General features: G+C 52.5%; 1 protein-coding gene across 5 annotated transcripts in view; it reads left to right on the plus strand.

The window, feature by feature from the left end:
- The first annotated feature begins 245 nt into the window (after positions 1-245).
- Positions 246-14316, plus strand: part of Ctif (cap binding complex dependent translation initiation factor) — a 269187-nt gene continuing 255116 nt past the window's right edge. For 3 of the 5 annotated variants that reach the window (XM_032886116.1, XM_032886118.1, XM_032886117.1), the window contains exon 1: positions 246-517. The gene's annotated coding sequence lies outside the window, so the exon portion shown is untranslated. The remainder of the gene's footprint in view (positions 518-14316) is intronic. The other 2 variants (XM_032886119.1, XM_032886120.1) reach the window with 1 other exon arrangement.

A 14316-nucleotide genomic window follows, 5' to 3' on the forward strand; every position in this document is an offset into this window, starting at 1 on the left:
CATTAGCAGAAGGCCCCGCTAGTGCAAGAAGTCACTGGAGGGCGGGTATCGGCTTAGCAACACTGGTCTGTCCGGGCAGTTCAGGCGGTATCCCCGGCGTCCCCCTAGGTTCCCAGCTCTCTAGGGCCCGCCATCCTAGGAAAGAAAGGCGAACTACATTACCCAGCAGGCTCGCCGTCTCCCTCTTTCCTTTCAAGTCTTTGCACGTGGCCGGAGGGGGAGGCGGGGCCCGGACGTCACTCTCCTACATTCTCTTTCCCTGTGTCAGTACAGGGATCATTTTTTTCCTTCCTCTACTCCCTCCCTCTGCCTGCCCCTCCCTCCCTGTCTCCCTTCCCTCCCTCCCTCCCCTCTCGACTGGGTCGGTCCGCTGAGGTGCCGGATCCCCTCACTGCTGGGACGCGCCGAACTCCCAGCAGGAGTCCGCTCTTTGGAGCCTGGTCCCTCCCTTCCCCTTCCCTGCCCCCTTCCCCCACCCCCGACGCGGGCTCCGCGCAGCGGCCAGAGGAACCCCGAGGTGAGCATCCCTTGTCCTCCCTCCTCTTTTAGTCACCTCGACTTGCGGGTGGATTCGGGGACCCGGGAGGAGGGCTACGTGACGTGCTCTCGATTATAGATAAATCCGGGAAAACCGCTCCAAACAATTCTCCCCCTTCCCCCTCCCAGTGCTTTAGCCAGCCGGGTGTCCGCACCCATCCTTAGTCCCCTCCTCTGGGTCTAGTGGGTACCGCACTCTCCGATCTCGCCCTCTCCCAGGGTTTGTCCTGTAGTGGGCCCAGCTCCCTTCGAGGTGGGGACCGTGACACCAGAGCTCCGGAACCCAGAAGGGTTCCTGGGGGGACGCGCGTCTGGAGCCCCACTCTCGTTGGGAGCCGCGCAGTGTAGCCGATGTCTGGTGCCGGGTTCCGACCAGCGGGGAGGAAGCTCGCGAGCCAGATTCCTTTCCCTTTTGTTTTGGAGCCTCGTTTGCTGCAACGAGCAGTTGCTCCAGCGCCTGGCAAACTTGCAGCTGTTCCGACCGCGCGCTGCGCCGAGGTCGGAGCGCGGCTGGGGAGGCGGCTGCGGGCGCGGCTACAGCACTCCGGGTTGAGGGAGGGAACCGGCGAGTGTGTGTCCACGCGGCCCTTCCCTGCCGTGCCGACCGCCGTCCCCGCGAGCTTGGGGACGTCTGCGAATGGCTCTCGTCTAGACAGGCAGCAGACCCCTCCCTTCGTCCCCGGTGAGCCCGCGGGCCGCGGAGGGCGCGGCGGATAGGAGCGGTGGAGGGAGCCTCGGAGGAGCCATTGCAGTGGCGGCTTTGGCCGTTCTACGCCGTGGTGATTCTGCCGGCTTTAAGAATGACCGATCATTCCTGTGGCCTCGGAGTAATGGGGCCTGGGGGGTAGATACGCCCTGCAGAGCTGGGGTTAAGTTGACAGGTTCCGAGAAGCCGGTTCTTTCTGACCTGTAACCCGAGGGCTGTGGAGTGGGCTGACGAGGGGAACTGGCTAGTGATGGTCACCGGCGCGGGTTTTAGGGGGAGATGGGAGCGATGGCTTGGCTGAAGTGGATGTCTGGGGATTCGGAGGGCGGCGTGCGGGTTCCTGGATGCCACAGGAGGAGGCGTCCCCAGGACCGGGTATCCGGGCTGGTTGTTTGTTGGCATTAAAAGACAATCCGGGATTCAAACCCTGAACTCGGCAGCCCCGATGTTGCAGAGTTCTCAGGGTAGGGGCCAGGGGGCGTGTGAGATGGGAAGGGGGCGCGGCTTTTAGAGGGGAGGGATCGGTGGCTGTGCCCTGAGTGTCCCCACCAGGAGGGAGGCGTTGCCTCCCCCGCCCAACTGTGTGTGTGTGTGTGTGTGTGTGTGTGTGTACACACAGCCTGGGTTTGGAGGGGGCGGCATAGTGGAGAACAGCGTGGGGTGGATGCCTCCTGGGATTGGACCAGCTAGCCCCAAATGGTGTGAGTTGGGTTGTCTCTTATGTGCGTCCACGCTTGGGTTCCCAAGGAATCCTTAGGCTGGCGCCGGGGAAGACCTTAGCGTGGCTTGGGCTCTCTGGCAGCCTGGGAGTCCCAAGCTCTGTGTGGCCCTCCCTCTACGTTTCTCTCGTCGCCTCCCTCTCCTCCCTGCCCCCCCCCAAGCCCAGTGACTGGCTGCCCACCCTGCGGACTGGGAGGATCCACCCGAGCTCTGGTTCCCCCCGCCACCACCGCGAGTAAGCGGTGCTTAGGATCCTTGACCCTAGCACGGAGGCTCCCCGTGTTGCTCCTGCCTGCGCATTTCCTTAGCTGTCTTCCCAGATCCTAGAGAGAATCCACGCTTTCAGCCATCCCTCCCTGCTCTCAGTTCTTCAATTGAGAACCAAAGCCTGCGGGGCAGACCCTGTCTGCTTCTGCCCGCAGGCCTGCGGGATCACAGGCCACTGCCTACTCCGCCCTCCCGGCTGTCATTTCTGAAGCTCCGAGATTATCCTTCTCTGGCTAGGGGCCCCTGCACTGTCCGGACACCTCAGGAGTGGCAGGCTCGGGTGTTGGGAGCCTCCCCAGGTCGAAAGTGACACAGCTTAAGCACCGCCTCTGCTCGGAGGGAGGTGCGGCAGAGCACTGGGAGGAGCAATGGGCTGTCCTGCTGGGTTCCTCTTGGCCCTGCGTAGGGGCTGGGCCCAAACCTCTGGAATCTCGGTTCCTAGCAGCCCGTGGTCCGTGGAAGGACACCTCTAGGACTTTCAAAGAACCCAATTGTATAGGAACAGATTGCCCTCAACAGACGCTAGATAGTGGCAGGATATTCTCGGGTGGCCCGAGAAAAGTCCTCTGAGTATGTGAAACAGGACTCTGCTGATAGCAATAGGCTAAGTGTCCAGTACCTATCCTGGTGAGGATAGTAATGTGCAAGGCTTTCTGGGTATCCTGCCACCGAGGTGGGTAGATTGCTAAGACGAGAACGTGTCTCAATGAATTTACAGAGCGGGGTTTCCCCACCATACAGTACAGTTATTAAGGGGCTCCTGGGAGGTAGGGAAGGACCAATCCCACTGTACAGATGAGGACACCGAGGCTAAGGAAGTGATGTCACTTGCCTGTGGCCTTTCAGTAGGTAAAGGACAGCTTTCTTCCTCTAGAGTTTCCTCTTTGCATACCATTGCTCTTTATTTTTAAGGCAGGGGCTCCCCAATGTTGCCTGGTCTACCTCCACCTCCTCAATGCTGGGAAATTAGGAGTGCACCTAGTACCCACAGCTTTTTATTTAAACAGTGATTTTTATTTTTATTTTTATTTTTGAGGGTGGGTTCTTGGTACCTTGGGAAGTAGATAATTTACCCCGAGAAAGTTTGCCTGGTACATATTCCTTGTCAAAATACTTTTTGTTGTTGTTGTTGCTGCTGCTGCTGCTGCTTTGAGACAGGGTCTCACTACTTAGTCTAGGTTAGTCTCCCTACGTAGACCAAGCTGGCCTCGAACTCACCTGCCTCTGGGGTCCTAGGATTAAAGGTGCATACCACCTTGCTTAGATTTCATCAAAGTAAATAACAACGAATGACGAAAACAGCTACTATAAACCACAGGCCTTTATCACTCATCTAATAGTTTGATGTTTATGAGTACATGCCAGCTATGGGTGTACCTATTCCATATTAACATATAATAAGCACATAGGGTCCATATACACTTGTTCATGGAGTTCTTGGTGATTCCAAGATGTGTTGTTTGCATAGGTTTCTGTTTGTTTGGAAACAGGATAGCCTGGGCTGTACTTATATAGCCCAGGCTGGTTGGTCTTGAACTTACAGCAACATTTCTTCTTCAACCTCCCAAGTGCTGCTACAAAGATTTATTCTTTACTGTGTTCAGTGTCATTAAATTGAAAATGTAACCCCATGTCTTCCTTCTTGTCTCAAGATGGTCAAGCCTACGAACCTTGAAAGCATCTGTACACATCTGTGTGAGTGCCTCTGCATTGGGCAAATGAAGGTTCTCAGACATGGGCTTGGTTGTATGTGTGGGGAGGGGGTTTAAGGTTGGCAAACTCATCAGAAAACTGACCTACCCACTCATTCACAAATGTGGATTGGGCGCCTTTGACTTTGCGTGTCTTAAAGCACATATAAGAGGAACTAACAGCTGGTTCCTGCTATGTGACAGAGCAGCAGTTCTCAACCTGTGCATTACCACCCCTTTCACAGGGGTTACCTACCACAGTCAGAAAACACACGTATTTATGCTACGGTTTGTAACTGTGACAAGGATTACAATTATGAAGTAACGATGGAATAATGTTACGGTCGAGGGTCATCACCACATGAGGAACCGTATGAAAAGGTCGCAGCCTTAAGAAGGTCGACAGCCATCGTGTTAGACTCTAAAACTGTCTTAGCTTTTGTTGTGGATATGAGGGTTTCAGTTTCTCAAACGCTTGTGATGGACTCACAGAGGTTATACAATCCGTGTTGGTTTGGGCACACAAAGGCGGTATAGCAGGAATGGTTACATCACACTGCGAGAATAGAGCCCCAAGGAGGTGACCAATCATCAATATATAATACTCATCCTGGGGCTTAATCAGTGTCACATATGTTGGTTGCCAGGCCCCATACTGCTTTGTATCTTAGAGCAAAGGAGGAGGGAAGCAGAAGTAGGAAGGTCCTCGTGTCTCTGTTACCTGAACTGCAGTCTATTTGGAATCTCTGGAGTAGATCCAGAGTGATGTCCTTCTGCAGGAGCTGGGCAGCCGATGGAGATGTACCCTGAACTCAACCAGCAGGTTCCTCTGAGACCAAGGCACTGTGAAGATGTTCTTTTTACCCCTACCTCGAGCTCTAATGTGCTGTGACTCAGAGAGAAGCTGTGGTTTTGGTCAAGGTCTCACCAGGCCCTGCAGGGCTTCCAGATCTGCGTATGTTAGTACGAGGCTGTCTAGTCCCAGATTCACTTGCGAGGCCTCCGTCGGCTTCCGATTCCATTTCTACTGACCCTATGCTAAGGTAATATTCTGTGCAGTACCCATCATGATGGCAGACGCTGTGGGCTCTTGGTCGAGATACAGAACCTCGTCTTTTTGGAGAGACAGGAAAACAGACAGGCAAATTACAGTCTCTGAGAACTCTCCCACGGTGGTGTCTCTGTAGAACTTACCTGGTCACATGTTAGCTGAGCTGTGGCTCAGAACTAGGTGAGAACAGACCCAGCCCTGGAGCCAAGCAAACAGGTAGAGTGGCAGTTTGCCTGATCTCCATGCAAAGACCTCAGGGCCTCTGAAACAAAGTAACTTCTCAGTCTCACGGAGCTCTCTCGTCAGAGCTGGGTAGGAAACCTTGGTCTTTCGTGCCTCAGTTTCTATCTCATGATCCTCCTGCCTCTACCTCGTTGGTGTATCCCACGAGTATAGGTATATGCTGTCACAACTGACCCAATTTTTTTTCTATACCAGGTACTTATATACACCCGCACCCCCCCACACAAAGTGGATCCTCACTTCAAAGTCTGCCCGCTTTGTCTCCTGTCTTTCTTTGACATCCACTTGGCTGGTGATTGCTTTCCTTCCGGGCTGGCTTTTGTTGCTCTGTGTTTCGTGTTGGCATCCAGAAATACAAGAGGCCTTTTCAAGAGTGGAGGCTCTGTTCTTATTTGGTGTGTTGCTCTCTAGCCCTGTGGCATGGACCTAGACACCAGTGTACTTGCATTCCCCATGGTCTTTAAGTGAATTAAGGACAGATCTGCAGTGGGAAAGAGGACAATGGGGTTTGGCTGAAACCCTTGCTTTACATGGCTTTGTGTGTGTTACCTGAATCACCCCATGGACACTTTTTATTTCTGCCCCCTACGGCTGTTTTCATCTCCCTGGCCCATGTTACAAGTGAGGAGGCCAAGTCCCTAAAATGGACTTTAGAACGGGCACATGGACCCACCCCCCCATATCTCCTGTCTCCACATTCTTCGTGTCCAGTGCTAAGGACATTGCTGTACCATCTCACATTGTCACTGTCATGAATGGAGACCTGGTCATGTCCAGCCAGGGAGCTGGACCCAACTGCTGACTCCAGAGAAGGGCTGTGGAGTAGATAAAGGACAGGAGGCAGTTTCCATGGCAATGATACGCAGAGTAAGGACTAGTTCGGGATGTTTAATGGAAGAGGTGTATTTGGAAGTAGGTATGAGTATTCTGTATGAGGGGTTTTAGATTGGATAATGGCCCAGATGTGGATAGGGGGGGAAACTGTGTGCATGGGGTGCATGGGGAGGTTTGATTGATCACCATGTAGTCCTTGTGACCTTCTTCGTGCTACTGGGATTTGTTTCTAGGCCTGGCTCTGTGTTAGGCTTGGGCTGTAACAGTAGAGCCCTGACTTAAATGTGGTGGGAGTGAAACATTGTTACACTTCACCACAGTGTAGAGGAAAGGCCTATGACTTTTCAAGTACATGGTGACATAGAGCTCCTGCCACCCGGAGGACTTCCTGAAGGAGGCAGCTGAAGCATTGACTATTAAAGGAGAGAAAGGAAGTAGCCAGAGGAGACAGGAAAGGGGTCTTCTGTGGTAAGGAACAGCAGGCACACAAGGGCTGGAGGACTGACTCTGGGAAGGAACTGTGAGCAGTGTGGTCAAACCCAAGGACTCAGCTGAGGAAATAGTTCACAACTAGCTGAGGACCAGCTGCTAGACGGATGTCCCATCTAGGATGGGGAGGGGGGCTTTAACAAAGTGGTCTCTGAGCTCCCGAGGCTGCAGTGTTTGTATCTTAGGGAGGAGATCTAAAACCAAGCGAGGCTGGAGATGAGTCAAGGGTCACATGTTGTCTTAGTGACCCTTGGACCAAAACTAGGACCAAAAGCAGCTTGGGAAGGGTTAATTTCCCTTCCCACCACTGCCCATCCCTGAAGGAAGTCAGGGCAGGAACTCAAGGTAGGAATCTGGACAGGAGCTGATGCAGAGGCCACGGAGGGTGCTGCTTACTGGTTTGCTTCCCCTGGTTTGCCCAGCCTGCTTTCTCATAGAACCCAGGACCACCAGCCCAGGGATGGCACCGCCCCCAATGAGCTGGGCCCTCCCACACCAATCATCAATCAGGTTAATGCTCCACCAGCCAATCTGATGTGGATTTTTTTCTCAGTTAAGGTTTCCTTTTTTTCCAAATGACTCCTGCTTCTGTCAAGTTGATTAAAAAAAAAAAAAAAAAAAAGCCAACCAGCGTACATATTAGTTAGATTTGGGGAGCACAGCCTTTATTGTTTACATTTAAAGGGAACCCCACCACCACAGAGTGCCAGGCTTTGAGTCACACTGCCTGACTGTGAGTGGCAACCCCAGCCTAAGCTGGAATGGGTCTGCTGGGTTAGGCCAAGGACAAAGAGTGGGGGACAAGTTCGGTGTCACAGACTTGGAATCGGAATCGAAGATAGTACAATGCGGGGGGAGGTGGGGGCAGGAGCTGCTGTGCTGAGAGTGAGGGGAGATGACATCTGTAAGGTGTTGGGGGTCCTAGACCCTGGCAGGGCTGCAGTAGACAATAGAGCAGACCTCTTCCTCCCATTGTCAGAGAATCCTTTGTCACACAGGGCTTCAGGCTCCTTAGGGAAGCCAGGCAGGGATGCTGTGCTGTGTCATGCAGGAGGCCCGGCTGGCACAATCAGGCTGCAGCCTCAGCTGGATGCATCAGAGTGAGTTAGTCAGAGAGAGGCTTTGAATGTCTTTTAACATTCACAGGGAGCGGAGCCCTGTCCCGGGCCCTCGAGAAGGGGAACTGCTTTGAGGAGCAGGTGGTGTACTTGAGGTAAGATGGGGACACACAGAGAAAAAAAGCTAGCGAGTCTTGCAAGGCAGAGAGAGGAGGAGAATGCAGAAGATCCCTGTTTCATTCATTCATCCATCATCATCCAGGGCTACTGTTGGGACCAAGCCTTCTCCTGTTTAGACCCAGAGACCCAAAGCTGTGCCTGACACACAGGAGGTGTTGGTCTCCCGTGGGTCTTTGCAGGGAGGGCCCGTGTCTGGGATTGGAGGTCAGCCAGAGGCAGCATCTATGCACACGTCCTAAGGGGGCACCCCAATACTGACTTATACACCTTCGGTGCCACAATGGAATGCTCTGGAAGCCTTCCAACTACACCGTGCCTGGAGACGCAGCGGCAACCTTTCTAAGAACAGCCTGGCTCGACGAATGCAAGGGAAGCCCTGCCCCAGATGAGATGTGGGAGACGAGTGTGTTCACACCGGAGGCTCAGGGCTCAGAACCCGAGGGCCCCAGCCCTGACTGTATCTCCTCCAGGACAGAGAGCACTGCCTCTATTGGACGCCAGAAGGTGTGCCCTACCTGGAGAAAACACAGGATAGACATCAGCTATTTGTACCCGACTCCCCAACCCCCCTGGCATGGGTGGCGCTGGGCTATTTGGACTTGAGGTTGGGAGAAAAATACCTCCTGGCAGTTGGAAACCTCAGGCCTGTTACAGCTCTGGGTGTCTACCAGTTATTTACCCTAGGGCTTCACAGAAGAAATTAGCCTTGGAACCAGATCCTACTGTGGAGGCTGGAGGCTCAGAGGACCTAGGGAAGACATGGGGTTCTTCACCCACTGTTGATTTAAATCTGCCCTCAGAATCCAAGCCCAGCTTTGGGCCCAGAGCAGGGTGACTGAAGCAGAGGAGAGGAGGGCAGAAGGACCCTGATTCGAACCTAGAGAGCAGGCCTTGAAGACAGCTGCACAGGGCTGGGGTAGACGCATGGTGTGGAGAGCTGGCCCTGCCTCACCTTAGGGATGGGGAAAGGTCTATACATGACCTGCACGCGAGGTCCTGGGTTCAATCTCCAGTACTGCAGGAAAATAAAAGTAACATGTTTGTAGATGAGTCCCATATGTCTACAAAACCCAGAGCTTTCTCTCTCATACTGCTTGCTCTCACACTGGCTTCTTTCCAGGCTGCTGTTTAGGGCTCCCTGAGAGGATTCCCGTGGTTATTTCTTCTCCGGAATATATTCCGCCTTCCTGTGCCCTAAGATGTAGTTTCAAACTTGGGAAGTCACCTGGGGTCAGCCGCCTTTCCCTGCCTCCAGAATGCAGGCCAGAGCAGTGCTCGACCTACCTGTGAGGCTGTTTTCTGCCTAAGAGAAGCCACTGCAGCCACCGACACTTCTGTCTGAACACCCCTGAAGCCACAGTGACACAGGATTAGTACTTTTACCGTCCTTGTTTTTGCTAGAAAGGGCCCCTGTTTGCTGAGCTATGGCTGTGAATCCGACCAGTCTCTGTCTTACTTGGTTTAACCACACAGAGGGCTTGGAAGAATAGATGTTGACCAAGCAGAGCTGGCTGCATAGGCATAGTCCGTGATACCTCAAGTTACATTTTAAATTTGTGTTTGAGTGTATTCTTGGTTTCTGAGACAGGGTTTATACATGTAGCCCAGGCTCGCCCTGAGCTCTCTATGTAGTCCAAAGTCTATTTTATTTTTTAAGGATTTATTCATTTATATATATATATATATATATATATATATATATATATATATATATATATATATATATATACTGACACACCAGAAGAGGGCATCAGATCTCATTACAGATGATTGTGAGCCACCACGTGGCTGCTGGGATTTGAACTCAGAATCTATGGAAGAGCAGTCAGTGCTCTTAACCACTGAGCCATCTCTCCAGCCCCTCAAAGTGTCTCGTATCCAAATGTGTGATCCTCCTGTGTCAGCCTTGCAGGCACTGGGATTAGAGGCATGAGCCACCATGCCTGTCTCGATGTAAGCATTCTGAACTACTTTGCTTTATAGACAATCATGAGAGACCGACCCCCCCCCATCCCTTCTTTGATGCCTTGACCATGCTGTGCTTGTAAGGAAGTGGCCTGGGAACCACATGCACAGAGCTGGGTTCAGTGAATGTCTGTTGTGCACCAGGGTCAGTGTTGGGCACTTGGTGTGTACCCCACAGAATGAAACTTACTTCTGTAAGGGAGACTTCGAGCGACAGAGACCTGGGGATGCTTGGCTATAATGGTGGCCACCGAACTCAGAAGTTACTTGGAAGGAATGTGTGTTGGGTAGGGTGGATACTGCCCTTGTGAGTCTGTTATGGGGAAATCCCTTGGGATATACAAGATCCCCAGGCTACCACCTGCTGGAGACATACAAGCCTTTGCCATGATCTCGGGGAATTTGCTATGAGTTTGAGCCATGAGATGGAGAGAGTGGCCTGCTGTGGAATTCTCATCCTGGCCTGTCCCCTATCAGGATGGCGTTTGGAGTGTGATTTTTAGGGTGCATGCATTATTTGAGTGCTGTGTCTGTCTGAAGTGCCCCAGGCTCTCCTATAAACAGAGACTTTCGCTCTTTGCTTTCTCTTTGCAGTGTAGGGTGGCAGGGTGGCAGGGTAGCAGGGTGGCTAGCATCTGTTACATGTCCACTGGCTCATGCCAGCTTAGGAGAACATAAACTGTTCCTATGGTAAGGTTGGCCAGGTCGGGTCAGCTCTGCCCGCTTCTGCTGGACTCCTTGCTGTGCTGACAGGGCCAGTGGCGGGGATCAGAGATTCTGGAAATAGACACAGTTACCACCCCCCTCCCTGCAAATGTCACTTTGTCCACATGCCACCAGTTCTCCTTAATCTTTTTATCCTAAGGTTCTTACCTGCCAGCATTTGGTTCAGGTTAGCCATCATCTGGCACTGGCTTGGCTGTGGGGGATGAGATTGGCAACCCTGAGAGGATCCCTTTTTCATCTCTTTCCATCCTGGTGGGAAGGACAGAGTAGCCTTGTTCTGAACAGTATTGGGGAAGGTGGAGGCAAGGGGACTGAGTGGCTAGAAGGAGGGTGGCTACAGCAGGATTTGTCTGAATGATTAGTTGTGCCAGGATACAGATGTGAACTGAAATTATTCCAGGCAAAGGAGACTTATTACCCACATGGGCCCAAGAGGACATGTGCATTTGGGTCATATCTTATACTACTGTTGGGCATGTCTACTGTGTCTGTGTGCCCATGGGTGTGACTTGTGTTCAAAACGCAGGGGCCTCTGCTCCTCTGTGTTGCTTAAGAAACCAAAGGAAAGCCTTGTCTTGGGAACCGTGACTCAGTTGTAGCCATAAGGCTCTTCCGTGTCTTACCATGAACTCAGTTGTGCGGTCGGGGAAAGAAGTCTGGAGGGAGAACGACTGTCCAGCTTGTCAGATGTCACTGGCTGCGGATGAGAAATGAAAACACTAGGCAAGGGTAGATTTTACACCGAGGTGATTAACCCCCGTTGCCAAAAGTCTGAGGAGAGTTTCCGGGTTAGTGCATTCAGCGGATCAATGATAATTTTGCCGGCTGCCTTCATCTTCAGGTTCGACCCTTCAGTCACAGCATGGCTGCCACTGCACTGAGTATCACGTCTCCATGTAACTGTAGCCAGAGTAAAACAGAAACATTAAGTCTGAGAGTCTGTGGCACCAGCTAGTTGATGGGAGAGAGCAGACCCCTTTGCTGGTAGCCATGGCACTGGGAGACGAGGAGGGTACCTATGTCCTGCAGAGGGCATCCTTTTGTCCATGCTGGTTATCCCTGGCCTCAGGTGGTACGGATTACAGGAAGATGGCAGAGTACATGACTTTCTTCCCCACAAACCACTGTCCTCTTGGTGGACATATATACGGGTGTGCAGATGGTTCAGGCCGTGGGGATAACAGCAGGGCCCAAGCGTGTCTATCCAACCTCCACCTTCTTGGGTGTCTGTGGGACCCTTCTTCCCACAGTGGTTGGCGCACTAGGTCATGGGAGCCTTTCCCTTGGCCTCCACCCTCATGGTCCCTTGTGTGCTTCCCCGGTTTGTGCTCAGAGGTGGTGAACACGTTAAAAGTGTCCCCCACTTCTGCATTGACCCTGCACAGGTCTGGTGCCCACACCTGGAGGAAGTATGGTTGGTTGAAGTCTGTGCTTGTAGAAAGGTGGATGTTCATTTGGACTCAGCTTCAGAATTGAGCTGGCTCACGGGGACCTGAAGAGTACCTGGGAGACGGCTCTGTCCGGAAGGGGAAGAAGGATCACTGATCATGATGCTCTGTGGACTGAGTGCCCCCGAAAGCCCTGCTAGAGTCCTTGAGCTTGTGGCTTTTCTGGCAGTGAGCGTCTCTAGAGAGAGCACTGGGCCGCATCCTCATGTAATACAATTGGCATCTGTGTAGGAAGGGGACTTGGGCTGGGTGTGGAGGTACACACATGTAATCCTAGCACTGTCTGAGGCAGGAGGATTACCAGGTTATAGAGCAAGGAAAGAAAAAGAAAACAAAAACAACAACAACAACAACAACAAAAAGAAAAACAAAAGAAGTCATGGACTACAGATAGAGGTGAGCTGTGCCCTGGGTTTTAGCCCCTGTACCCCCAAAACAAAGCCTAAGTAGATTAGAGGAGAAGTAACAGACTGGGACAGAGGCTGGGGCATGCAAGCCCTAGGGGAAAGCTTTCAGGAGAGACCAACCGTTCTGGTGCCTGGTTTCTGGATGTCTAACTCCAGCACTGTGAACCTTGACTCTCTGTTGCTCCCAGTCTCACAGTGTGCCCCAGGACACAAATGTACATGCATGGTATGTCCACTGAGCATGTGGACCGCTGAGCCTTCGTCATTCTTACCCAGGGGCCAGTCAGGTGCCAGTAAGAGCTTCTGGGTAGCGCAGGGGAGGGGGAGCGGGAGGGGTGGGGAGGGAGGGGGCAGGTTTGTCCTGAAGCCCTTGGAAAGTCCAGTGATAACTTTAAAACTGAGGACTCGTTGGACTACTAATATAAGAGCGCATAGTGGGTGCTTTTTATACATTAACCTTCCAGACCTATATCCATGAAACAGTGAGGGCGCAGAAAGGGTTTGCCTTAGGTTGCATGGCTAGGAGGCAGTCCAGCAAATTCTAGTCTAGCTTTGCCCTTTTACCCTCAGTCACAGGGGCTGGCTGGTTATACTGAGGCCCCTGTGACGTTCTGAAGAGGTTTGTCATTCATAGTCTGGACAAGAAAGTCACCCCCACCTATGGTTTTTCTTCCTGGTGACCCTAAGACTTAGGAGAGATTACATCCCGGCTGCCTGCCCCTTCTTACCCTGTGGTTCCATGCCTATCCCTTCCTTATTCAGAATTGCCCATCTATGGAGAAGGAAGGGACCCTGAGCTTCTGTTTACATTTGCTGACACTAAGGCTGCAGCTCCAGGTTCACCTGGGCTGGCTGCCGGAGGGTGCTGGTCTCTCCTTGTCTGGGAAGAGATGACTTCCTTTAGCAGCAGAGCTGATCCCACCCCATGCCAAGCTACCTCAGAGCCTGTGAGGAGGGCCCAGGCTGAGTTAGATCCACAGTAGCTCATGGTCAGCTGGGCCTGCTGCAGCCTGAGTCACAAGCTCTTACCCATTCAGCTTCCCTGCACGTAGGCCCATGTAGGCAGCAGCAGAGGGCCAAGTAAGGAGACGCTGTCCGGAAGTCCCAAGGACACAGTTGAGAACAGGGCCATCAGAGCAGAAGGGAGCTTGGTTGTCAACCTCTGGCAGGCCAGCGGGAACGTATCCCTGAAGGAGGCTGGCTTTGCTCACCGCACTGGAGACAGGCTTGCTTAATGGATCCGTAACAGATATGAGAAGAGGAAAGTGTCTTTCGAAGTGCCCAGTTCCTGGTAGCCTGCTGTGACCTCATTGCTTCTCCCATTCTGACATTAGGATGTTGGGGCAGAGACAGCAAACCCCTATGCCCTGCCTTCAGTTGTCAGGGTTCCCAGGGGTCACAACTCCTATGGTTTTTGTGGGATACCTAGGGGGCTGGTGGGACTCATGCTAATTCTAGCAGGGCTCTTAAAGGAGAGTGGCCTGGGGACCTAGCCAAGATCACACACACTCACTATAGAACAGCAAATAAAAGAGGGGCTTTCTGAGCTACACCTTCCCAGCTCTTCAGAAGGCTGGGTACAGGGTTTCAGGTACACTGACCACTGAGCCATCCCATCAGTGTTGTGGCCAGCAATAGGGTCTTCTCCCAGTACCAAGACAAAGATCTTATCAATTCAGATTTACCCAGTGCACTAGATTGGTTGGGGAACAGCTTCTCAAAGTAGCAGGCAGGGGTGCTAGGCCTGGATATCACTGAAGATGGGGGTCTTGGCAGGGAAAGGAAAAGCCTCAGAGAATGTCACCAAATTTTCCTTCCTAGCAGTGTGGGCAATCTCAGACAGTTGAGAACTATCGGAAGGTCTCTGGTGTTTGACATAATCCTTATTCTGGAAGTGTGGGGGTTGGGAGCGAGGGGAATCTGAGGAGTTTAGCCTTCAGCAAGTGGGTACCTGGAAACCTCTCAGGACGGAAGACTCAGGACCCAAGGAACAT

Source organism: Rattus rattus, chromosome 15 (assembly GCF_011064425.1).
Source record: "Rattus rattus isolate New Zealand chromosome 15, Rrattus_CSIRO_v1, whole genome shotgun sequence".
NCBI lineage: Eukaryota > Metazoa > Chordata > Mammalia > Rodentia > Muridae > Rattus > Rattus rattus.